Source organism: Rhipicephalus microplus, chromosome 4, assembly GCF_043290135.1.
Source record: "Rhipicephalus microplus isolate Deutch F79 chromosome 4, USDA_Rmic, whole genome shotgun sequence".
Taxonomy (NCBI): domain Eukaryota; kingdom Metazoa; phylum Arthropoda; class Arachnida; order Ixodida; family Ixodidae; genus Rhipicephalus; species Rhipicephalus microplus.
In genome coordinates this window covers 231,740,833-231,764,875 of record NC_134703.1, presented here as the reverse complement: position 1 = coordinate 231,764,875, position 24,043 = coordinate 231,740,833, and the positions used below count along the sequence as shown (strand labels likewise).

General features: G+C 52.7%; 3 non-coding genes across 3 annotated transcripts; all 3 read left to right on the top strand.

The window, feature by feature from the left end:
* Nucleotides 1-14,655: 14,655 nt before the first annotated feature.
* On the top strand, nt 14,656-14,729 carry TRNAN-GUU (transfer RNA asparagine (anticodon GUU)). Its single transcript has one exon. It is a non-coding gene; the product is annotated as a tRNA-Asn (tRNA).
* Nucleotides 14,730-18,042: 3,313 nt separating this feature from the next.
* Nucleotides 18,043-18,116, top strand: TRNAN-GUU (transfer RNA asparagine (anticodon GUU)). The gene has a single exon. It is a non-coding gene; the product is annotated as a tRNA-Asn (tRNA).
* A 1,251-nt stretch (nt 18,117-19,367) lies between these two features.
* Nucleotides 19,368-19,441, top strand: TRNAN-GUU (transfer RNA asparagine (anticodon GUU)). Its single transcript has one exon. It is a non-coding gene; the product is annotated as a tRNA-Asn (tRNA).
* The last annotated feature ends 4,602 nt before the right edge of the window (nt 19,442-24,043 follow it).

The window sequence follows — 24,043 nt, the reverse complement described above, 5'->3', positions numbered from 1 at the left end:
GGAGCAGGACTGTCCCCGTGGCGCCATTGGCTAGTGCGATCGGCTGTTAACCAAAAAGTTGGAGGTTCGAGCCCTCCCGGGTGGGGTGTGTGGCTTTTTTCTTTGCGCTGATAGCTTCGAAGATATTTTCCGATGGTGGTGAGCGTGGAGCACGATTGTCTCCGTTGCGCAATTGGCTAGCGCGATCGGCCGTTAACCGAAAGGTTGGAGGTTCGAGCCCACCTGGTAGTGGTGCGGCGCTTTTTTTTTCTTTGGGCTGATAGCTTGAAAGATATGTTCATATGGTGGTGAGAGTGGAGCAGGACTGTCTCCGTGGCGCAATTGGCCAGCGCGATCGGCTGTTAACCGAAATGTTGGAGGTTCGAGCGCTCCCGGGAGTGGTTTGTTGCTTTTTCTTTGTGCTGATAGCTCTGAAGATATGTTCTGATGGTGGTGAGAGTGGAGCGCGACTGTCTCCGTGGCGCAATCGGCTAGTGGGATCGGCTGTTAACCGAAAGGTTGGAGGTTCGAGCCCACCCGGTGGTGGTGCGGCGCTTTTTTTTCTTTGGGCTGATAGCTTCGAAGATATGTTCTGATGGAAGTGAGAAGGGAGCAAGTTTGTCTCCGTGGCGCAATGGGCTAGCCCGATCGGCTGTTAACCGAAAGGTTGGAGTTTCGAGCCCACCCGGGAGTGGTGTGTTGCTTTTTTCTTTGCGCTGATAGCTTTGAATATATGTTCTGATGGTGGTGAGAGCGGAGCAAGACTGTCTCCATGGCGCAAAGGGCTAGCGCGATCGGCTGTTAACCGAGAGGTTCGAGTTTCGAGCCCTCCCGGGAGTGGTGTGTTGCTTTTTTCTTTGCACTGATAGCTTTGAAGATATGTTGTGATGGTGGCGAAAGTGGAAGAGGACTGTCTCCGTGGCGCAAATGGCTTGCGCGATCGGCTGTTAACCGAAAGGTTGGAGTTTCGAGCCCTTCCGGGAGTGGTGTGTTGCTTTTTTTCTTTGTGGTAATAGCTTTTAAGATATGCTCTGATGGTGGTGAGAGTGGAGCAGGACTGTCTCAATGGCGCAATTGGCTAGCGCGATCGGCTGTTAACCGAAAGGTTGGAGTTTCGAGCCCACCCGGTGGTGGTGCGGCGCTTTTTTTTCTGTGGGCTGATAGCTTTGAAGATATGTTCTGATGGTGGTGAGAGCGGAGCAAGACTGTCTCCGTGGCGCAAAGGGCTAGCGCGATCGGCTGTTAACCGAAAGGTTCGAGTTTCGAGCCCTCCCGGGAGTGGTGTGTTGCTTTTTTCTTTGCGCTGATAGCTTTGAAGATATGTTCTGATGGTGGTGAGAGTGGAGCAGGACTGTCTCCGTGGCGCAATGGGCTAGCGCGATCGGCTGTTAACCGAAAGGTTGGAGTTTCGAGCCCTCCCGGTGGTGGTGCGGCGCTTTTTTTCTTTGGGGTGATAGCTCTGAATAAATGTTTTGACGGTGGTGAGAGTGGAGCAGGACTGTCTTCGTGGTGCAATTGGCTTACGCGTTCGGCTGTTAACCGAAAGGTTGGAGGTTCGAGCCCTCCCGGGAGTGGTGCGTTGCTTTTTTCTTTGCGCTGATAGCTTTGAAGATATGTTTTGATGGTGGTGAGAGTGGAGCACGACTGTCTCCGTGGCACAGATGGCTAGCGCGATCGGCTTTTAACCGAAAGGTTGGAGGTTCGAGCCCACCCGGTGATGGTGTGGCGCTTTTTTTCTTTGTGCTGATAGCTTTGAAGATATGTTGTGATGGTGGCGAAAGTGGAGCAGGACTGTCTCCATGGCGCAATTGGCTAGCGCGATCGGCTGTTAACCGAAAGGTTGGAGGTTCGAGCCCACCCGGGGGTGGTGCGGCGCTTTTTTTTCTTTGGGGCGATAGCTCTGAAGAAATGGTCTGACGGTGGTGAGAGTGGAGCACGACTGTCTCTGTGGCGCAATTGGCTAGCGCGATCGGCTGTTAACCGAAAAGTTAGAGGTTCGAGCCCACCCGGTGGTGGTGCGGCGCTTTTTTTCTGGGGGCTGATAGCTTTGAAGATATGTTCTGGTGGTGGTGAGAGTAGAGCAGGACTGTCTCCGTGACGCAATTGGCTAGCGTGATCGGCTGTTAACAGAAAATTTGGAGGTTCGAGCCCACCCGGTGGTGGTGCGACGCTTTTTTTTCTTTGGGTTGATAGATTTGAAGATATGTTCTGATGGTGGTGAGAGTAGAGCTGGACTGTCTCCGTGGCGCAATTGGCTAGCGCGATCGGCTGTTAACCGAAAGATTGGAGTTTCGAGCCCTCCCGGGAGTGGTGTGTTCCTTTTTTCTTTGCGCTGATAGCTTTGAAAATATGTTCTGATGGTGGTGAGTGTGGAGCACGACTGTCTCTGTGGCGCAGTTGGCTAGCGCGATCGGCTGTTAACCGAAAGGTTGGAGGTTCGAGCCCACCCGGTGATGATGTGGCGCTTTTTTTTCTTTGTGCTGATAGCTTTGGAGATATGTTCTGACGGTGGTGAGAGTGGAGCAGGACTGTCCCCGTAGCGCCATTGGCTAGTGCGATCGGCTGTTAACCAAAAAGTTGGAGGTTCGAGCCCTCCCGGGTGGGGTGTGTTGCTTTTTTCTTTGCGCTGATAGCTTCGAAGATATTTTCCGATGGTGGTGAGCGTGGAGCACGATTGTCTCCGTTGCGCAATTGGCTAGCGCGATCGGCCGTTAACCGAAAGGTTGGAGGTTCGAGCCCACCTGGTAGTGGTGCGGCGCTTTTTTTTTCTTTGGGCTGATAGCTTGAAAGATATGTTCATATGGTGGTGAGAGTGGAGCAGGACTGTCTCCGTGGCGCAATTGACCAGCGCGATCGGCTGTTAACCGAAATGTTGGAGGTTTGAGCCCTCCCGGGAGTGGTTTGTTGCTTTTTTTTGTGCTGATAGCTCTGAAGATATGTTCTGATGGTGGTGAGAGTGGAGCGCGACTGTCTCCGTGGCGCAATCGGCTAGTGGGATCGGCTGTTAACCGAAAGGTTGGAGGTTCGAGCCCACCCGGTGGTGGTGCGGCGCTTTTTTTTCTTTGAGCTGATAGCTTTGAAGATATGTTCTGATGGAGGTGAGAAGGGAGCAAGTTTGTCTCCGTGGCGCAATGGGCTAGCCCGATCGGCTGTTAACCGAAAGGTTGGAGTTTCGAGCCCGCCCGGGAGTGGTGTGTTGCTTTTTTCTTTGCGCTGATAGCTTTGAATATATGTTCTGATAGTGGTGAGAGCGGAGCAAGACTGTCTCCGTGGCGCAAAGGGCTAGCGCGATCGGCTGTTAACCGAGAGTTTCGAGTTTCGAGCCCTCCCGGGAGTAGTGTGTTGCTTTTTTCTTTGCGCTGATAGCTTTGAAGATATGTTCTGATGGTGGTGAGAGTGGAGCAGGACTGTCTCCGTGGCGCAATTGGCTAGCGCGATCGGCTGTTAACCGAAAGTTTGGAGGTTCGAGCCCACCCGGTGGTGGTGCGGCGCTTTTTTTTTCTTTGTGCTGATAGCTTTGAAGATATGTTCTGATGGTGGTGAGAGTGAAGCAAGACTGTCTCCCTGGCGCGATGGGCTAGCGCGATCGGCTGTTAACCGAAAGGTTGAAGTTTCGAGCCCTCCCGGTGGTGGTGCGGCGCTTTTTTTTCTTTGGGGTGATAGCTCTAAATAAATGTTTTTACGGTGGTGAGAGTGGAGCAGGACTGTCTCCGTGGCGCAATTCGCTTGCGCGATCGGCTGTTAACCGAAAGGTTGGAGGTTCGAGCCCACCCGGTGGTGGTGCGGCGCTTTTTTTTCTTTGCACTGATAGCTTTGAAGATATGTTCTGATGGTGGTGAGAGTGGAGCAAGACTGTCCCCGTGGCGCAATGGGCTACCGCAATCAGCTGTTAACCGAAAGGTTGGAGTTTCAAGCCCTCCCGGGAGTGGTGTGTTGCTTTTTTCTTTGCACTGATAGCTTTGAAGATATGTTGTGATGGTGGTGAAAGTGGAGCAGGACTGTCTCCGTGGCGCAAATGGCTTGCGCGATCGGCTGTTAACCGAAAGGTTGGAGTTTCGAGCCCTTCCGGGAGTGGTGTGTTGCTTTTTTTCTTTGTGGTAATAGCTTTTAAGATATGTTCTGATGGTGGTGAGAGTGGAGCAAGACTGTCTCCATGGCGCAATTGGCTAGCGCGATCGGCTGTTAACCGAAAGATTGGAGTTTCGAGCCCACCCGGTGGTGGTGCGGCGCTTTTTTTTCTTTGGGCTGATAGCTTTGAAGATATGTTGTGATGGTGGTGAGAGCGGAGCAAGACTGTCTCCGTGGCGCAAAGGGCTAGCGCGATCGGCTGTTAACCGAAAGGTTCGAGTTTCGAGCCCTCCCGGGAGTGGTGTGTTGCTTTTTTCTTTGCGATGATAGCTTTGAAGATATGTTCTGATGGTGGTGAGAGTGGAGCAGGACTGTCTCCGTGGCGCAATGGGCTAGCGCGACCGGCTGTTAACCGACAGGTTGGAGTTTCGAGCCCTCCTGGTGGTGTTGCGGCGCTTTTTTTCTTTGGGGTGATAGCTCTGAATAAATGTTTTGACGGTGGTGAGAGTGCAGCAGGACTGTCTTCGTGGTGCAATTGGCTTACGCGTTCGGCTGTTAACCGAAAGGTTGGAGGTTCGAGCCCTCCCGGGAGTGGTGTGTTGCTTTTTTCTTTGCGCTGATAGGTTTGAAGATATGTTTTGATGGTGGTGAGAGTGGAGCACGACTGTCTCCGTGGCGCAGTTGGCTAGCGCGATCGGCTTTTAACCGAAAGGTTGGAGGTTCGAGGCCACCCGGTGATGGTGTGGCGCTTTTTTTCTTTGTGCTGATAGCTTTGAAGATATGTTCTGATGGTGCTGAGAGTGGAGCAGGACTGTCTCCATGGCGCAATTGGCTAGCGTGATCGGCTGTTAACCGAAAGGTTGGAGGTTCGAGCCCACCCGGGGGTGGTGCGGCGCTTTTTTTTTCTTTGGGGCGATAGCTCTGAAGAAATGGTCTGACGGTGGTGAGAGTGGAGCACGACTGTCTCTGTGGCGCAATTGGCTAGCGCGATCGGCTGTTAACCGAAAAGTTAGAGGTTCGAGCCCACCCGGTGGTGGTGCGGCGCTTTTTTTCTGGGGGCTGATAGCTTTGAAGATATGTTCTGGTGGTGGTGAGAGTAGAGCAGGACTGTCTCCGTGACGCAATTGGCTAGCGTGATCGGCTGTTAACAGAAAATTTGGAGGTTCGAGCCCACCCGGTGGTGGTGCGGCGCTTTTTTTCTTTGGGCTGATAGATTTGAAGATATGTTCTGATGGTGGTGAGAGTAGAGCTGGACTGTCTCCGTGGCGCAATTGGCTAGCGCAATCGGCTGTTAACCGAAAGATTGGAGTTTCGAGCCCTTCCGGGAGTGGTGTGTTCCTTTTTTCTTTGCGCTGATAGCTTTGAAGATATGTTCTGATGGTGGTGAGTGTGGAGCACGACTGTCTCCGTGGCGCAGTTGGCTAGCGCGATCGGCTGTTAACCGAAAGGTTGGAGGTTCGAGCCCACCCGGTGATGATGTGGCGCTTTTTTTTCTTTGTGCTGATAGCTTTGGAGATATGTTCTGACGGTGGTGAGAGTGGAGCAGGACTGTCCCCGTGGCGCCATCCCGGTGGTGGTGCGGCGCTTTTTTTTCTTTGGGCTGATAGCTTTGAAGATATGTTCTGATGGAGGTGAGAAGGGAGCAAGTTTGTCTCCGTGGCGCAATGGGCTAGCGCGATCGGCTGTTAACCGAGAGGTTCGAGTTTCGAGCCCTCCCGGGAGTGGTGTGTTGCTTTTTTCTTTGCGCTGATAGCTTTGAAGATATGTTCTGATGGTGGTGAGAGTGGAGCAGGACTGTCTCCGTGGCGCAATTGGCTAGCGCGATCGGCTGTTAACCGAAAGTTTGGAGGTTCAAGCCCACCCGGTGGTGGTGCGGCGCTTTTTTTTTCTTTGTGCTGATAGCTTTGAATAAATGTTTTGACGGTGGTGAGAGTGGAGCAGGACTGTCTTCGTGGTGCAATTGGCTTACGCGTTCGGCTGTTAACCGAAAGGTTGGAGGTTCGAGCCCTCCCGGGAGTGGTGTGTTGCTTTTTTTTTGCGCTGATAGCTTTGAAGATATGTTTTGATGGTGGTGAGAGTGGAGCACGACTGTCTCCGTGGCGCAGTTGGCTACCGCGATCGGCTTTTAACCGAAAGGTTGGAGGTTCGAGCCCACCCGGTGGTGGTGCGGCGCTTTTTTTTCTTTGGGCTGATAGCTTTGAAGATATGTTGTGATGGTGGTGAGAGCGGAGCAAGACTGTCTCCGTGGCGCAAAGGGCTAGCGCGATCGGCTGTTAACCGAAAGGTTCGAGTTTCGAGCCCTCCCGGGAGTGGTGTGTTGCTTTTTTCTTTGCGATGATAGCTTTGAAGATATGTTCTGATGGTGGTGAGAGTGGAGCAGGACTGTCTCCGTGGCGCAATGGGCTAGCGCGACCGGCTGTTAACCGAAAGGTTGGAGTTTCGAGCCCTCCCGGTGGTGTTGCGGCGCTTTTTTTCTTTGGGGTGATAGCTCTGAATAAATGTTTTGACGGTGGTGAGAGTGGAGCAGGACTGTCTTCGTGGTGCAATTGGCTTGCGCGATCGGCTGTTAACCGAAAGGTTGGAGTTTCAAGCCCTTCCGGGAGTGGTGTGTTGCTTTTTTTCTTTGTGGTAATAGCTTTTAAGATATGTTCTGATGGTGGTGAGAAGCGAGCAGGACTGTCTCAATGGCGCAATTGGCTAGCGCGATCGGCTGTTAACCGAAAGGTTGGAGTTTCGAGCCCACCCGGTGGTGGTGCGGCGCTTTTTTTTCTTTGGGCAGATAGCTTTGAAGATATGTTCTGATGGTGGTGAGAGCGGAGCAAGACTGTCTCCGTGGCGCAAAGGGCTAGCGCGATCGGCTGTTAACCGAAAGGTTCGAGTTTCGAGCCCTCCCGGGAGTGGTGTGTTGCTTTTTTCTTTGCGCTGATAGCTTTGAAGATATGTTCTGATGGTGGTGAGAGTGGAGCAGGACTGTCTCCGTGGCGCAATTGGCTAGCGCGATCGGCTGTTAACCGAAAGGTTGGAGTTTCGAGCCCTCCCGGTGGTGGTGCGGCGCTTTTTTTCTTTGGGGTGATAGCTCTGAATAAATGTTTTGACGGTGGTGAGAGTGGAGCAGGACTGTCTTCGTGGTGCAATTGGCTTACGCGTTCGGCTGTTAACCGAAAGGTTGGAGGTTCGAGCCCTCCCGGGAGTGGTGTGTTGCTTTTTTCTTTGCGCTGATAGCTTTGAAGATATGTTTTGATGGTGGTGAGAGTGGAGCACGACTGTCTCCGTGGCGCAGTTGGCTACCGCGATCGGCTTTTAACCGAAAGGTTGGAGGTTCGAGCCCACCCGGTGATGGTGTGGCGCTTTTTTTCTTTGTGCTGATAGCTTTGAAGATATGTTCTGATGGTGCTGAGAGTGGAGCAGGACTGTCTCCATGGCGCAATTGGCTAGCGCGATCGGCTGTTAACCGAAAGGTTGGATGTTCGAGCCCACTCGGGGGTGTTGCGGCGCTTTTTTTTTCTTTGGGGCGATAGCTCTGAAGAAATGGTCTGACGGTGGTGAGAGTGGAGCACGACTGTCTCTGTGGCGCAATTGGCTAGCGCGATCGGCTGTTAACCGAAAAGTTAGAGGTTCGAGCCCACCCGGTGGTGGTGCGGCGCTTTTTTTTTGGGGGCTGATAGCTTTGAAGATATGTTCTGGTGGTGGTGAGAGTAGAGCAGGACTGTCTCCGTGACGCAATTGGCTAGCGTGATCGGCTGTTAACAGAAAATTTGGAGGTTCGAGCCCACCCGGTGGTGGTGCGGCGCTTTTTTTTCTTTGGGCTGATAGATTTGAAGATATGTTATGATAGATTTGAAGATATGATAGATTTGAAGATACGGGATATGCCACAAGACAGAGGCATTCCCTTACAATAACCCCATTCTCCACCCGTAATAACACGTTCAAATATTCATTTTTTCCGAGGACAATCATCGAATGGAATAACCTTAGTAATGAAGTTGTTTCCCAGTCTTCCTTGAATCTTTTTGCTGCGCAGCTCCAGCAGTGAGTGTCTGATATGTGATCCTGCTTTTTATTTCTATCACTGTAGCAATTCCCCACTCGTGACCAACTTGAATATAGCGCTGATTTCATTATATGCCCTTATGACTGTTCATTGCAAACCATTGTCTTTTTGTGTACATACCTCACCTGTTTTATATTTACTTGTTTGCCGATTTGTTAATTTAGCAAATGTGTATCCACCCTGCTAAAACCCTATGTTAGGGTTGCAGTATTCATAAATAAATAAATAAATAAATAAATGTTCTGATGGTGGTGAGAGTAGAGCTGGACTGTCTCCGTGGCGCAATTGGCTAGCGCGATCGGCTGTTAACTGAAAGATTGGAGTTTCGAGCCCTCCCGGGAGTGGTGTGTTCCTTTTTTCTTTGCGCTGATAGCTTTGAAGATATGTTCTGATGGTGGTGAGTGTGGAGCACGACTGTCTCCGTGGCGCAGTTGGCTAGCGCGATCGGCTGTTAACCGAAAGGTTGGAGGTTCGAGCCCACCCGGTGATGATGTGGCGCTTTTTTTTCTTTGTGCTGATAGCTTTGGAGATATGTTCTGACGGTGGTGAGAGTGGAGCAGGACTGTCCCCGTGGCGCCATAGGCTAGTGCGATCGGCTGTTAACCAAAACGTTGGAGGTTCGAGCCCTCCCGGGTGGGGTGTGTTGCTTTTTTCTTTGCGCTGATAGCTTCGAAGATATTTTCCGATGGTGGTGAGCGTGGAGCACGATTGTCTCCGTTGCGCAATTGGTTAGCGCGATCGGCCGTTAACCGAAAGGTTGGAGGTTCGAGCCCACCTGGTAGTGGTGCGGCGCTTTTTTTTTCTTTGGGCTGATAGCTTGAAAGATATGTTCATATGGTGGTGAGAGTGGAGCAGGACTGTCTCCGTGGCGCAATTGGCCAGCGCGATCGGCTGTTAACGAAAATGTTGGAGGTTCGAGCCCTCCCGGGAGTGGTTTGTTGCTTTTTTTTGTGCTGATAGCTCTGAAGATATGTTCTGATGGTGGTGAGAGTGGAGCGCGACTGTCTCCGTGGCGCAATCGGCTAGTGGGATCGGCTGTTAACCGAAAGGTTGGAGGTTCGAGCCCACCCGGTGGTGGTGCGGCGCTTTTTTTTCTTTGGGCTGATAGCTTTGAAGATATGTTCTGATGGAGGTGAGAAGGGAGCAAGTTTGTCTCCGTGGCGCAATGGGCTAGCCCGATCGGCTGTTAACCGAAAGGTTGGAGTTTCGAGCTCGCCCGGGAGTGGTGTGTTGCTTTTTTCTTTGCGCTGATAGCTTTGAATATATGTTCTGATGGTGGTGAGAGCGGAGCAAGACGGTCTCCGTGGCGCAAAGGGCTAGCGCGATCGGCTGTTAACCGAGAGGTTCGAGTTTCGAGCCCTCCCGGGAGTGGTGTGTTGCTTTTTTCTTTGCGCTGATAGCTTTGAAGATATGTTCTGATGGTGGTGAGAGTGGAGCAGGACTGTCTCCGTGGCGCAATTGGCTAGCGCGATCGGCTGTTAACCGAAAGTTTGGAGGTTCGAGCCCACCCGGTGGTGGTGCAGCGCTTTTTTTTTCTTTGTGCTGATAGCTTTGAAGATATGTTCTGATGGTGGTGAGAGTGAAGCAAGACTGTCTCCCTGGCGCAATGGGCTAGCGCGATCGGCTGTTAACCGAAAGGTTGAAGTTTCGAGCCCTCCCGGTGGTGGTGCGGCGCTTTTTTTTCTTTGGGGTGATAGCTCTAAATAAATGTTTTGACGGTGGTGAGAGTGGAGCAGGACTGTCTCCGTGGCGCAATTGGCTTGCGCGATCGGCTGTTAACCGAAAGGTTGGAGGTTCGAGCCCACCCGGTGGTGGTGCGGCGCTTTTTTTTCTTTGCACTGATAGCTTTGAAGATATGTTCTGATGGTGGTGAGAGTGGAGCAAGACTGTCCCCGTGGCGCAATGGGCTACCGCAATCGGCTGTTAACCGAAAGGTTGGAGTTTCAAGCCCTCCCGGGAGTGGTGTGTTGCTTTTTTCTTTGCACTGATAGCTTTGAAGATATGTTGTGATGGTGGTGAAAGTGGAGCAGGACTGTCTCCGTGGCGCAAATGGCTTGCGCGATCGGCTGTTAACCGAAAGGTTGGAGTTTCGAGCCCTTCCGGGAGTGGTGTGTTGCTTTTTTTCTTTGTGGTAATAGCTTTTAAGATATGTTCTGATCGTGGTGAGAGTGGAGCAGGACTGTCTCAATGGCGCAATTGGCTAGCGCGATCGGCTGTTAACCGAAAGGTTGGAGTTTCGAGCCCACCCGATGGTGGTGCGGCGCTTTTTTTTCTTTGGGCTGATAGCTTTGAAGATATGTTGTGATGGTGGTGAGAGCGGAGCAAGACTGTCTCCGTGGCGCAAAGGGCTAGCGCGATCGGCTGTTAACCGAAAGGTTCGAGTTTCGAGCCCTCCCGGGAGTGGTGTGTTGCTTTTTTCTTTGCGCTGATAGCTTTGAAGTCTGGACGCCTGCACCAGGACGCCGATTGCCTTTCTCGCTATCCAGTTGACCCATCGGCCACCATACCTGACAACGACGCCTGCGTGTGCTCCGTTTCTCAACTGAACCACATAGCCGACGAGCAACGCCGTGATGCAGCCCTACGAGCTATCATTGAGCGCCTCGACTCCTCCCCATCGAACCGATCCTATCGCTCGTTCGTACTCCAGAATGGCACATTATACCGGCATAACTTCCATCCAGACGGCCCATCTCTGCTGCTTGCCATACCCAAACACCTCCGCTTGGCTGTACTCCACGAACTTCATGACGTTCCTACTGCCGGTCACCTGGGTGTGTCCCGCACATACGACCGGATTCGCCGTCGCTTCTATTGGCCAGGTCTGGCACGGTCCGTCAGAAGATACGTCGCGGCGTGTGAGGAATGTCAGCGCCGCAAAACACCATCGACGCTTCCGGCTGGGCGCCTTCAACCACTCGATATTTCTACTGAACCTTTCTTTCGCGTCGGCTTGGACTTACTCTGCCCTTTTCCTCTGTCTTCTGCTGGCAACAGGTGGATAGCTGTGGCCACAGACTACGCCACACGCTACGCAATCACACGCGCCCTTCCAACAAGTTGCGCCACTGACGTCGCCGATTTTCTTCTACACGACGTGATCTTGCAACATGGTGCTCCACGCCAGCTGCTCACGGACCGAGGCCGCACATTTCTATCGAAAGTCATAGCGGACATTCTACGCTCTTGTGCAACACGCCACAAGCTCACTACGTCGTACCATCCGCAAACAAATGGCCTCACAGAACGCCTGAACCGAACCCTAACTGACATGCTTGCAAAGTACGTTTCCTCAGATCACTCTGACTGGGACATCGCTTTACCATACGTGACATTTGCCTACAATTCTTCGCGCCACGACACGGCTGGTTACTCCCCTTTTTTCTTGCTGTTCGGCCGCGAACCCACATTACCCCTCGATACGACGATTCCGTTACCAGCAGCTCCAACTTCACAATATGCTCTGGACGCCATCAGCCGGGCCGCCCACGCACGCGAAACCGCTCGTGCTCGCCTTCTGACCTCCCAAGCAAACCAACGGCGTCGGTACGACCAACGACACCGCGATGTGCACTTTTCGCCCGGTTCGTTGGTTCTGCTGTGGTCTCCGACCAGGCACGTTGGCCTGTCTGACAAGCTGCTCTCTCGGTACACAGGGCCCTACAGAGTGCTTCGTGAGGTGACTCCCGTCACTTATGAAATCACTCCTGCTGCCTCGCCGTCTTCATCCACCCCTAGGGCCAGCGACATCGTACACGTCGCACGCCTGAAGCAGTACCACTCGCCCAATGATCTTGACATCTAGATGCGCCGAGACGGCGCCTTTGCCGACGGGGGTTATGCTACCTGTAGGCTGCCACAAACCATAGTGCGAATGCGCGTGTGCGCCCGACGAAGAAGATGAGGCTCGCTGGCTGCTCGAGCTCGGAGCCAGACTGGCCAGTGCTGCAACCGCTCTTGCCAATATATTTTTCGAATATATTCGCAATACTTTGTCTCGTTACTCACGTAACAATATGTTCTGATGGTGGTGAGAGTGGAGCAGGACTGTGTCCGTGGCGCAATGGGCTAGCGCGATCGGCTGTTAACCGAAAGGTTGGAGTTTCGAGCCCTCCTGGTGGTGGTGCGGCGCTTTTTTTCTTTGGGGTGATAGCTCTGAATAAATGTTTTGACGGTGGTGAGAGTGAAGCAGGACTGTCTTTGTGGTGCAATTGGCTTACGCGTTCGGCTGTTAACCGAAAGGTTGGAGGTTCGAGCCCTCCCGGGAGTGGTGTGTTGCTTTTTTCTTTGCGCTGATAGGTTTGAAGATATATTTTGATTGTGGTGAGAGTGGAGCACGACTGTCTCCGTGGCGCAGTTGGCTAGCGCGATCGGCTTTTAACCGAAAGGTTGGAGGTTCGAGCCCAGCCGGTGATGGTGTGGCGCTTTTTTTCTGTGTGCTGATAGCTTTGAAGATATGTTCTGATGGTGCTGAGAGTGGAGCAGGACTGTCTCCATGGCGCAATTGGCTAGCGCGATCGGCTGTTAACCGAAAGGTTGGAGGTTCGAGCCCACCCGGGGATGGTGCGGCGCTTTTTTTTTTCTTTGGGGCGATAGCTCTGAAGAAATGGTCTGACGGTTGTGAGAGTGGAGCACGACTGTCTCTGTGGCGCAATTGGCTAGCGCGATCGGCTGTTAACCGAAAAGTTAGAGGTTCGAGCCCACCCGGTGGTGGTGCGGCGCTTTTTTTCTGGGGGCTGATAGCTTTGAAGATATGTTCTGGTGGTGGTGAGAGTAGAGCAGGACTGTCTCCGTGACGCGATTGGCTAGCGTGATCGGCTGTTAACAGAAAATTTGGAGGTTCGAGCCCACCCGGTGGTGGTGCGGCGCTTTTTTTTCTTTGGGCTGATAGATTGAAGATATGTTCTGATGGTGGTGAGAGTAGAGCTGGACTGTCTCCGTGGCGCAATTGGCTAGCGCGATCGGCTGTTAACCGAAAGATTGGAGTTTCGAGCCCTCCCGGGAGTCGTGTGTTCCTTTTTTCTTTGCGCTGATAGCTTTGAAGATATGTTCTGATGGTGGTGAGTGTGGAGCACGACTGTCTCCGTGGCGCAGTTGGCTAGCGCGATCGGCTGTTAACCGAAAGGTTGGAGGTTCGAGCCCACCCGGTGATGATGTGGCGCTTTTTTTCTTTGTGCTGATAGCTTTGAAGATATGTTCTGATGGTGGTGAGAGTGGAGCAGGACTGTCTCCGTGGCGCAATTGGCTTGCGCGATCGGCTGTTAACCGAAAGAATGGAGGTTCGAGCCCACCCGGTGGTGGTGCGGCGCTTTTTTTTCTTTGCGCTGATAGCTTTGAAGATATGTTCTGATGGTGGTGAGAGTGTAGCAAGACTGTCCCCGTGGCGCAATGGGTAAGCACGATCGGCTGTCAACCGAAATGTTGGAGTTTCGAGCCCACCCGGTGGTGGTGCGGCGTTTTTTTTCTTTGCGTTGATTGTTTGAAGATGTGTTCCGATGGTGGTGAGAGTGGAGCAAGACTGTCTCCGTGGCGCAATGGGCTAGCGCGATCGGCTGTTAACCGAAAGGTTGGAATTGCGAGCCCTCCCGGGAGTGGTGTGTTGCTTTTTTCTTTGCGGTAATAGCTTTGAAGATATGTTCTGATGGTGGTGAGAGTGCAGCAGGCTGTATTCGTGGCGCAATTGGCTAGCGCAATCGGCTGTTAACCGATAGGTTGCAGGTTCGAGCCCACCCGGTGGTGGTGCGGTGCTTTTTTTTTCTTTGGGCTGATAGCTTTGAAGATATGTTCTGATGGCGGTGAGAGTGGAGCAGGACTGTCTCCCTGGCGCAATTGGCTAGCGCGATCGGCTGTTAACCGAAAGGTTGGAGGTTCGAGCCCACCCGGTGGTGGTGCGGCGCTTGATTTTTCTTTGTGCTGATAGCTTTGAAGATATGTTCTGATGGAGGTGATAGTGGAGCAAGACTGTCCTCGTGGCGCAATGGGCTAGCGCGATCGGCTGTAAACCGAAGGGTTGGAGTTTCGAGCCCACCCGATGGTGGTGCGGCGCTTTTTTTTCTTTGTGGTGATAGCTTTGATGATATGTTCTGATGGTGGTGAGAGAGGAGCAGGACTGTCTCTGTGGCGCAATTGGCTAGCGCGATCGGCTGTTAACCAAAAAGTTACAGGTTCGAGCCCACCCGGTGGTGGTGCGGCGCTTTTTTTCTGGGGGCTGATAGCTTTGAAGATATGTTCTGATGGTGGTGAGAGTAGAGCAGGACTGTCTCCGTGACGCAATTGGCTAGCGTGATCGGCTGTTAACAGAAAATTTGGAGGTTCGAGCCCACCCGGTGGTGGTGCGGCGCTTTTTTTTCTTTGGGCTGATAGCTTTGAAGATATGTTCTGATGGTGGTGAGAGTAGAGCAGGACTGTCTCCGTGGCGCAATTGGCTAGCGCGATCGGCTGTTAACCGAAAGGTTGGAGTTTCGAGCCCACCCGGTGGTGGTGCGGCGCTTTTTTTTCTTTGGGCTGATAGCTCTGAAGAAATGTTCTGACGGTGGTGAGAGTGGAGCAGGACTGTCTCCGTGGCGCAATTGGCTAGCGCGATCGGCTGTTAACCGAAAGGTTGGAGGTTCGAGCCCTCCCGGTGGCGGTGCGGCGCTTTTTCTTTCTTTGGGGCGATAGCTCTGAAGAAATGGTCTGACGTTGTTGAGAGTGGAGCACGACTGTCTCTGTGGCGCAATTGGCTAGCGCGATCGGCTGTTAACCGAAAGGTTGGAGTTTCGAGCCCTCCCGGGAGTGGTGTGTTGCTTTTTTCTTTGCACTGATAGCTTTGAAGATATGTTCTGATGGTGGTGAGAGTGGAGCAGGACTGTCTTTGTGGCGCAATGGGCTAGCCCGATCGGCTGTTAACCGAAAGGTTGGAGTTTCGAGCTCGCCCGGGAGTGGTGTGTTGCTTTTTTCTTTGCGCTGATAGCTTTGAATATATGTTCTGATGGTGGTGAGAGCGGAGCAAGACGGTCTCCGTGGCGCAAAGGGCTAGCGCGATCGGCTGTTAACCGAGAGGTTCGAGTTTCGAGCCCTCCCGGGAGTGGTGTGTTGCTTTTTTCTTTGCGCTGATAGCTTTGAAGATATGTTCTGATGGTGGTGAGAGTGGAGCAGGACTGTCTCCGTGGCGCAATTGGCTAGCGCGATCGGCTGTTAACCGAAAGGTTGGAGTTTCGAGCCCACCCGATGGTGGTGCGGCGCTTTTTTTTCTTTGGGCTGATTACTTTGAAGATATGTTGTGATGGTGGTGAGAGCGGAGCAAGACTGTCTCCGTGGCGCAAAGGGCTAGCGCGATCGGCTGTTAACCGAAAGGTTCGAGTTTCGAGCCCTCCCGGGAGTGGTGTGTTGCTTTTTTCTTTGCGCTGATAGCTTTGAAGATATGTTCTGATGGTGGTGAGAGTGGAGCAGGACTGTCTCCGTGGCGCAATGGGCTAGCGCGATCGGCTGTTAACCGAAAGGTTGGAGTTTCGAGCCCTCCTGGTGGTGGTGCGGCGCTTTTTTTCTTTGGGGTGATAGCTCGGAATAAATGTTTTGACGGTGGTGAGAGTGAAGCAGGACTGTCTTCGTGGTGCAATTGGCTTACGCGTTCGGCTGTTAACCGAAAGGTTGGAGGTTCGAGCCCTCCCGGGAGTGGTGTGTTGCTTTTTTCTTTGCGCTGATAGGTTTGAAGATATATTTTGATTGTGGTGAGAGTGGAGCACGACTGTCTCCGTGGCGCAGTTGGCTAGCGCGATCGGCTTTTAACCGAAAGGTTGGAGGTTCGAGCCCAGCCGGTGATGGTGTGGCGCTTTTTTTCTGTGTGCTGATAGCTTTGAAGATATGTTCTGATGGTGCTGAGAGTGGAGCAGGACTGTCTCCATGGCGCAATTGGCTAGCGCGATCGGCTGTTAACCGAAAGGTTGGAGGTTCGAGCCCACCCGGGGATGGTGCGGCGCTTTTTTTTTTCTTTGGGGCGATAGCTCTGAAGAAATGGTCTGACGGTTGTGAGAGTGGAGCACGACTGTCTCTGTGGCGCAATTGGCTAGCGCGATCGGCTGTTAACCGAAAAGTTAGAGGTTCGAGCCCACCCGGTGGTGGTGCGGCGCTTTTTTTCTGGGGGCTGATAGCTTTGAAGATATGTTCTGGTGGTGGTGAGAGTAGAGCAGGACTGTCTCCGTGACGCAATTGGCTAGCGTGATCGGCTGTTAACAGAAAATTTGGAGGTTCGAGCCCACCCGGTGGTGGTGCGGCGCTTTTTTTTCTTTGGGCTGATAGATTGAAGATATGTTCTGATGGTGGTGAGAGTAGAGCTGGACTGTCTCCGTGGCGCAATTGGCTAGCGCGATCGGCTGTTAACCGAAAGATTGGAGTTTCGAGCCCTCCCGGGAGTCGTGTGTTCCTTTTTTCTTTGCGCTGATAGCTTTGAAGATATGTTCTGATGGTGGTGAGTGTGGAGCACGACTGTCTCCGTGGCGCAGTTGGCTAGCGCGATCGGCTGTTAACCGAAAGGTTGGAGGTTCGAGCCCACCCGGTGATGATGTGGCGCTTTTTTTCTTTGTGCTGATAGCTTTGAAGATATGTTCTGATGGTGGTGAGAGTGGAGCAGGACTGTCTCCGTGGCGCAATTGGCTTGCGCGATCGGCTGTTAACCGAAAGAATGGAGGTTCGAGCCCACCCGGTGGTGGTGCGGCGCTTTTTTTTCTTTGCGCTGATAGCTTTGAAGATATGTTCTGATGGTGGTGAGAGTGTAGCAAGACTGTCCCCGTGGCGCAATGGGCAAGCACGATCGGCTGTCAACCGAAATGTTGGAGTTTCGAGCCCACCCGGTGGTGGTGCGGCGTTTTTTTTCTTTGCGTTGATTGTTTGAAGATGTGTTCCGATGGTGGTGAGAGTGGAGCAAGACTGTCTCCGTGGCGCAATGGGCTAGCGCGATCGGCTGTTAACCGAAAGGTTGGAATTGCGAGCCCTCCCGGGAGTGGTGTGTTGCTTTTTTCTTTGCGGTAATAGCTTTGAAGATATGTTCTGATGGTGGTGAGAGTGCAGCAGGACTGTATTCGTGGCGCAATTGGCTAGCGCAATCGGCTGTTAACCGATAGGTTGCAGGTTCGAGCCCACCCGGTGGTGGTGCGGTGCTTTTTTTTTCTTTGGGCTGATAGCTTTGAAGATATGTTCTGATGGCGGTGAGAGTGGAGCAGGACTGTCTCCCTGGCGCAATTGGCTAGCGCGATCGGCTGTTAACCGAAAGGTTGGAGGTTCGAGCCCACCCGGTGGTGGTGCGGCGCTTGATTTTTCTTTGTGCTGATAGCTTTGAAGATATGTTCTGATGGAGGTGATAGTGGAGCAAGACTGTCCTCGTGGCGCAATGGGCTAGCGCGATCGGCTGTAAACCGAAGGGTTGGAGTTTCGAGCCCACCCGATGGTGGTGCGGCGCTTTTTTTTCTTTGTGGTGATAGCTTTGATGATATGTTCTGATGGTGGTGAGAGAGGAGCAGGACTGTCTCTGTGGCGCAATTGGCTAGCGCGATCGGCTGTTAACCAAAAAGTTACAGGTTCGAGCCCACCCGGTGGTGGTGCGGCGCTTTTTTTCTGGGGGCTGATAGCTTTGAAGATATGTTCTGATGGTGGTGAGAGTAGAGCAGGACTGTCTCCGTGACGCAATTGGCTAGCGTGATCGGCTGTTAACAGAAAATTTGGAGGTTCGAGCCCACCCGGTGGTGGTGCGGCGCTTTTTTTTCTTTGGGCTGATAGCTTTGAAGATATGTTCTGATGGTGGTGAGAGTAGAGCAGGACTGTCTCCGTGGCGCAATTGGCTAGCGCGATCGGCTGTTAACCGAAAGGTTGGAGTTTCGAGCCCACCCGGTGGTGGTGCGGCGCTTTTTTTTCTTTGGGCTGATAGCTCTGAAGAAATGTTCTGACGGTGGTGAGAGTGGAGCAGGACTGTCTCCGTGGCGCAATTGGCTAGCGCGATCGGCTGTTAACCGAAAGGTTGGAGGTTCGAGCCCTCCCGGTGGCGGTGCGGCGCTTTTTCTTTCTTTGGGGCGATAGCTCTGAAGAAATGGTCTGACGTTGTTGAGAGTGGAGCACGACTGTCTCTGTGGCGCAATTGGCTAGCGCGATCGGCTGTTAACCGAAAGGTTGGAGTTTCGAGCCCTCCCGGGAGTGGTGTGTTGCTTTTTTCTTTGCACTGATAGCTTTGAAGATATGTTCTGATGGTGGTGAGAGTGGAGCAGGACTGTCTTTGTGGCGCAATTGGCTTGCGCAATCGGCTGTTAACCGAAAGGTTGGAGGTTCGAGCCCTCCCATGAGTGGTGTGTTGCTTTTTTCTTTGTGGTAATAGCTTTGAAGATATGTTCTGATGGTGGTGAGAGTGGAGCACGACTGTCTCCATGGCGCAATTGGCTAGCGCGATCGGCTGTTAACCGAAAGGTTGGAGTTTCGAGCCCACCCGATGGTGGTGCGGCGCTTTTTTTTCTTTGTGGTGATAGCTTTGATGATATGTTCTGATGGTGGTGAGAGTGGAGCAGGACTGTCTCCGTGGCGCAATTGGCTAGCGCGATTGGCTGTTAACCGAAAGGTTGGAGTTTCGAACCCTCCCGGGAGTGGTGTGTTGCTTTTTTCTTTGCACTGATAGCTTTGAAGATATGTTCTGATGGTGGTGAGAGTGGAGCATGACTGTCTTCGTGGTGCAATTGGCTTGCGCGATCGGCTGTTAACCGAAAGGTTGGAGGTTCGAGCACCACCCGGTGGTGGTGCGGCGCTTTTTTTTCTTTGCACTGATAGCTTTGAAGATATGTTCTGATAGTGGTGAGAGTGGAGCAGGACTGTCTCCGTGGCGCAATTGGCTTGCGTGATCAGCTGTTACCCGAAAGGTTGGAGGTTCGAGCCCACGCGGTGGTGGTGCGGCGCTTTTTTTTCTTTGGGCTGATAGCTTTGAAGATATGTTCTGATGGTGGTGAGAAGGGAGCAAGACTGTCTCCGTGGCGCAATGGGCTAGCGCGATCGGCTGTTAACCGAAAGGTTGGAGTTTCGAGCCCTCCCGGGAGTGGTGTGTTGCTTTTTTCTTTGTGGTAATAGCTTTCAAGTTATGTTCTGATGGTGGTGAGAGTGGAGCAGGACTGTCTCCATGGCGCAATTGGCTAGCGCGATCGGCTGTTAACCGAAAGGTTAGAGTTTCGAGCCCACCCGGTGGTGGTGCGGCGCTTTTTTTCTTTGGGCTGATAGCTCTGAAGAAATGTTCTGACGGTGGTGAGAGTGGAGCAGGACTGTCTCCGTGGCGCAATTGGCTAGCGCGATCGGCTGTTAACCGAAAGGTTGGAGGTTCGAGCCCTCCCGGTGGCGGTGCGGCGCTTTTTCTTTCTTTGGGGCGATAGCTCTGAAGAAATGGTCTGATTGTGGTGACAGTGGAGCACGACTGTCTCTGTGGCGCAATTGGCTAGCGCGATCGGCTGTTAACCGAAAGGATGGAGGTTCGAGCCCACCCGGTGATGGTGCGGCGCTTTTTTTCTTTGGGCTCATAGCTCTGAAGAAATGTTCTGACGGTGGTGAGAGTGGAGCAGGACTGTCCCCGTGGCGCCATTGGCTAGCGCGATCGGCTGTTAACCAAAAAGTTGGAGGTTCGAGCCCTCACGGGTGGGGTGTGTTGCTTTTTTCTTTGCGCTGATAGCTTTGAAGATATTTTCTGATGGTGGTGAGCGTGGAGCACGATTGTCTCCGTTGCGCAATTGGCTAGTGCGATCGGCCGTTAACCGAAAGTTTGGAGGTTCGAGCCCACCTGGTGGTGGTGCGGCGCTTTTTTTTCTTTGGGCTGATAGCTTGAAAGATATGTTCTAATGGTGGTGAGAGTGGAGCAGGACTGTCTCCGTGGCGCAATTGGCCAGCGCGATTGGCTGTTAACCGAAAAGTTGGAGGTTCGAGCCCTCCTGGGAGTGGTGTGTTGCTTTTTTCTTTGTGCTGATAGCTTTGAAGATATGTTCCGATGGTGGTAAGAGTGGAGCGCGACTGTCTCCGTGGCGCAATTGGCTAGTGCGATCGGCTGTTAACCGAAAGGTTGGAGGTTCGAGCCCACCCGGTGGTGGTGCGGCGCTTTTTTTTCTTTGGGCTGATAGCTTTGAAGGTATGTTCTGATGGAGGTGAGAAGGGAGCAAGTTTGTCTCCGTGGCGCAATGGGCTAGCCCGATCGGCTGTTAACCGAAAGGTTGGAGTTTCGAGCCCGCCCGGGAGTGGTGTGTTGCTTTTTTCTTTGCGCTGATAGCTTTGAATATATGTTCTGATGGTGGTGAGAGCGAAGCAAGACTGTCTCCGTGGCGCAAAGGGCTAGCGCGATCGGCTGTTAACCGAAAGGTTCGAGTTTCGAGACCTCCCGGGAGTGGTGTGTTGCTTTTTTCTTTGCGCTGATAGCTTTGAAGATATGTTCTGATGGTGGTGAGAGTGGAGCAGGACTGTCTCCGTGGCGCAATTGGCTAGCGCGATTGGCTGTTAACCGAAAGTTTGGAGGTTCGAGCCCACCCGTTGGTGGTGCGGCGCTTTTTTTTCTTTGTTCTGATAGCTTTGAAGATATGTTCTGATGGTGGTGAGAGTGGAGCAAGACTGTCCCCGTGGCGCAATGGGCTACCGCGATCGGCTGTTAACCGAAAGGTTGGAGTTTCAAGCCCTCCCGGGAGTGGTGTGTTGCTTTTTTCTTTGCGCTGATAGCTTTGAAGATATGTTCTGATGGTGGTGAGAGTGAAGCAAGACTGTCTCCGTGCGCAATTGGCTAGCGCGATCGGCTGTTAACCGAAAGGTTGGAGTTTCGAGCCCTCCCGGTGGTGGTGCGGCGCTTTTTTTCTTTGGGGTGATAGCTCTGAATAAATGTTTTGACGGTGGTGAGAGTGGAGCAGGACTGTCTCCGTGGCGCAATTGGCTTGCGCGATCGGCTGTTAACCAAAATGTTGGAGTTTCGAGCCCACCCTGTGGTGGTGCGGCGCTTTTTTTTCTTTGTGCTGATAGCTTTGAAGATATGTTCTGATGGTGGTGAGAGTGGAGCAGGACTGTCTCCTTGGCGCAATTGGCTAGCGCGATTGGCTGTTAAACGAAAGGTTGGAGGTTCGAGCCCACCCGGTGGTGGTGCGGTGCTTTTTTTTCTTTGGGCTGATAGCTTTGAAGATATGTTCTGATGGCGGTGAGAGTGGAGCAGGACTGTCTCCCTGGCGCAATTGGCTAGCGCGATCGGCTGTTAACCGAAAGGTTGGAGGTACGAGCCCACCCGGTGGTGGTGCGGCGCTTTTTTTTCTTTGCGCTGATAGCTTTGGAGATATGTTCTGATGGTGGTGAGAGTGGAGCAAGACTGTCCCCGTGGCGCAATGGGTTAGCGCGATCGGCTGTTAACCGAAAGGTTGGAGTTTCGAGCCATCCCGGGAGTGGTGTGTTGCTTTTTTCTTTGCACTGATAGCTCTGAAGATATGTTCTGATGGTGGTGAGAGTGAAGCAAGACTGTCTCCGTGCGCAATTGGCTAGCGCGATCGGCTGTTAACCGAAAGGTTGGAGTTTCGAGCCCTCCCGGTGGTGGTGCGGCGCTTTTTTTCTTTGGGGTGATAGCTCTGAATAAATGTTTTGACGGTGGTGAGAGTGGAGCAGGACTGTCTCCGTGGCGCAATTGGCTTGCGCGATCGGCTGTTAACCAAAATGTTGGAGTTTCGAGCCCACCCTGTGGTGGTGCGGCGCTTTTTTTTCTTTGTGCTGATAGCTTTGAAGATATGTTCTGATGGTGGTGAGAGTGGAGCAGGACTGTCTCCTTGGCGCAATTGGCTAGCGCGATTGGCTGTTAAACGAAAGGTTGGAGGTTCGAGCCCACCCGGTGGTGGTGCGGTGCTTTTTTTTCTTTGGGCTGATAGCTTTGAAGATATGTTCTGATGGCGGTGAGAGTGGAGCAGGACTGTCTCCCTGGCGCAATTGGCTAGCGCGATCGGCTGTTAACCGAAAGGTTGGAGGTACGAGCCCACCCGGTGGTGGTGCGGCGCTTTTTTTTCTTTGCGCTGATAGCTTTGGAGATATGTTCTGATGGTGGTGAGAGTGGAGCAAGACTGTCCCCGTGGCGCAATGGGTTAGCGCGATCGGCTGTTAACCGAAAGGTTGGAGTTTCGAGCCATCCCGGGAGTGGTGTGTTGCTTTTTTCTTTGCACTGATAGCTCTGAAGATATGTTCTGATGTTGTTGAGAGTGGAGCAGGACTGTCTCCGTGGCGCAATTGGCTAGCGCGATCGGCTGTTAACCGAAAGGTTGGAGTTTCGAGCCCGCCCGGGAGTGGTGTGTTGCTTTTTTCTTTGCGCTGATAGCTTTGAATATATGTTCTGATGGTGGTGAGAGCGAAGCAAGACTGTCTCCGTGGCGCAAAGGGCTAGCGCGATCAGCTGTTAACCGAAAGGTTCGAGTTTCGAGACCTCCCGGGAGTGGTGTGTTGCTTTTTTCTTTGCACTGATAGCTTTGAAGATATGTTCTGATGGTGGTGAGAGTGGAGCATGACTGTCTTCGTGGCGCAATTGGCTTGCGCGATCGGCTGTTAACCGAAAGGTTGGAGGTTCGAGCACCACCCGGTGGTGGTGCGGCGCTTTTTTTTCTTTGCTCTGATAGCTTTGAAGATATGTTCTCATAGTGGTGAGAGTGGAGTAGGACTGTCTCCGTGGCGCAATTGGCTTGCGTGATCAGCTGTTAACCGAAAGGTTGGAGGTTCGAGCCCACCCGGTGGTGGTGCGGCGCTTTTTTTTCTTTGGGCTGATAGCTTTGAAGATATGTTCTGATGGTGGTGAGAAGGGAGCAAGACTGTCTCCGTGGCGCAATGGGCTAGCGCGATCGGCTGTTAACCGAAAGGTTGGAGTTTCGAGCCCTCCCGGGAGTGGTGTGTTGCTTTTTTCTTTGTGGTAATAGCTTTCAAGTTATGTTCTGATGGTGGTGAGAGTGGAGCAGGACTGTCTCCATGGCGCAATTGGCTAGCGCGATCGGCTGTTAACCGAAAGGTTCGAGTTTCGAGACCTCCCGGGAGTGGTGTGTTGCTTTTTTTCTTTGTGGTAATAGCTTTTAAGATATGTACTGATGGTGGTGAGAGTGGAGCAGGACTGTCTCCATGGCGCAATTGGCTAGCGCGATCGGCTGTTAACCGAAAGGTTGGAGTTTCGAACCCTCCCGGGAGTGGTGTGTTGCTTTTTTCTTTGCACTGTTAGCTTTGAAGATATGTTCTGATGGTGGTGAGAGTGGAGCATGACTGTCTTCGTGGCGCAATTGGCTTGCGAGATCGGCTGTTAACCGAAAGGTTGGAGGTTCGAGCACAACCCGGTGGTGGTGCGGCGCTTTTTTTTCTTTGCACTGATAGCTTTGAAGATATGTTCTGATAGTGGTGAGAGTGGAGCAGCACTGTCTCCGTGGCGCAATTGGCTTGCGTGATCAGCTGTTAACCGAAAGGTTGGAGGTTCGAGCCCACCCGGTGGTGGTGCGGCGCTTTTTTTTTCTTTGGGCTGATAGCTTTGAAGATATGTTCTGATGGTGGTGAGATGGAGCACGACTGTCTCCATGGCGCAATTGGCTAGCGCGATAGGCTGTTAACCGAAAGGTTGGAGTTTCGAGCCCACCCTGTGGTGGTGCGGCGCTTTTTTTTCTTTGTGCTGATAGCTTTGAAGATATGTTCTGATGGTGGTGAGAGTGGAGCAGGACTGTCTCCTTGGCGCAATTGGCTAGCGCGATTGGCTGTTAAACGAAAGGTTGGAGGTTCGAGCCCACCCGGTGGTGGTGCGGTGCTTTTTTTTCTTTGGGCTGATAGCTTTGAAGATATGTTCTGATGGCGGTGAGAGTGGAGCAGGACTGTCTCCCTGGCGCAATTGGCTAGCGCGATCGGCTGTTAACCGAAAGGTTGGAGGTACGAGCCCACCCGGTGGTGGTGCGGCGCTTTTTTTTCTTTGCGCTGATAGCTTTGGAG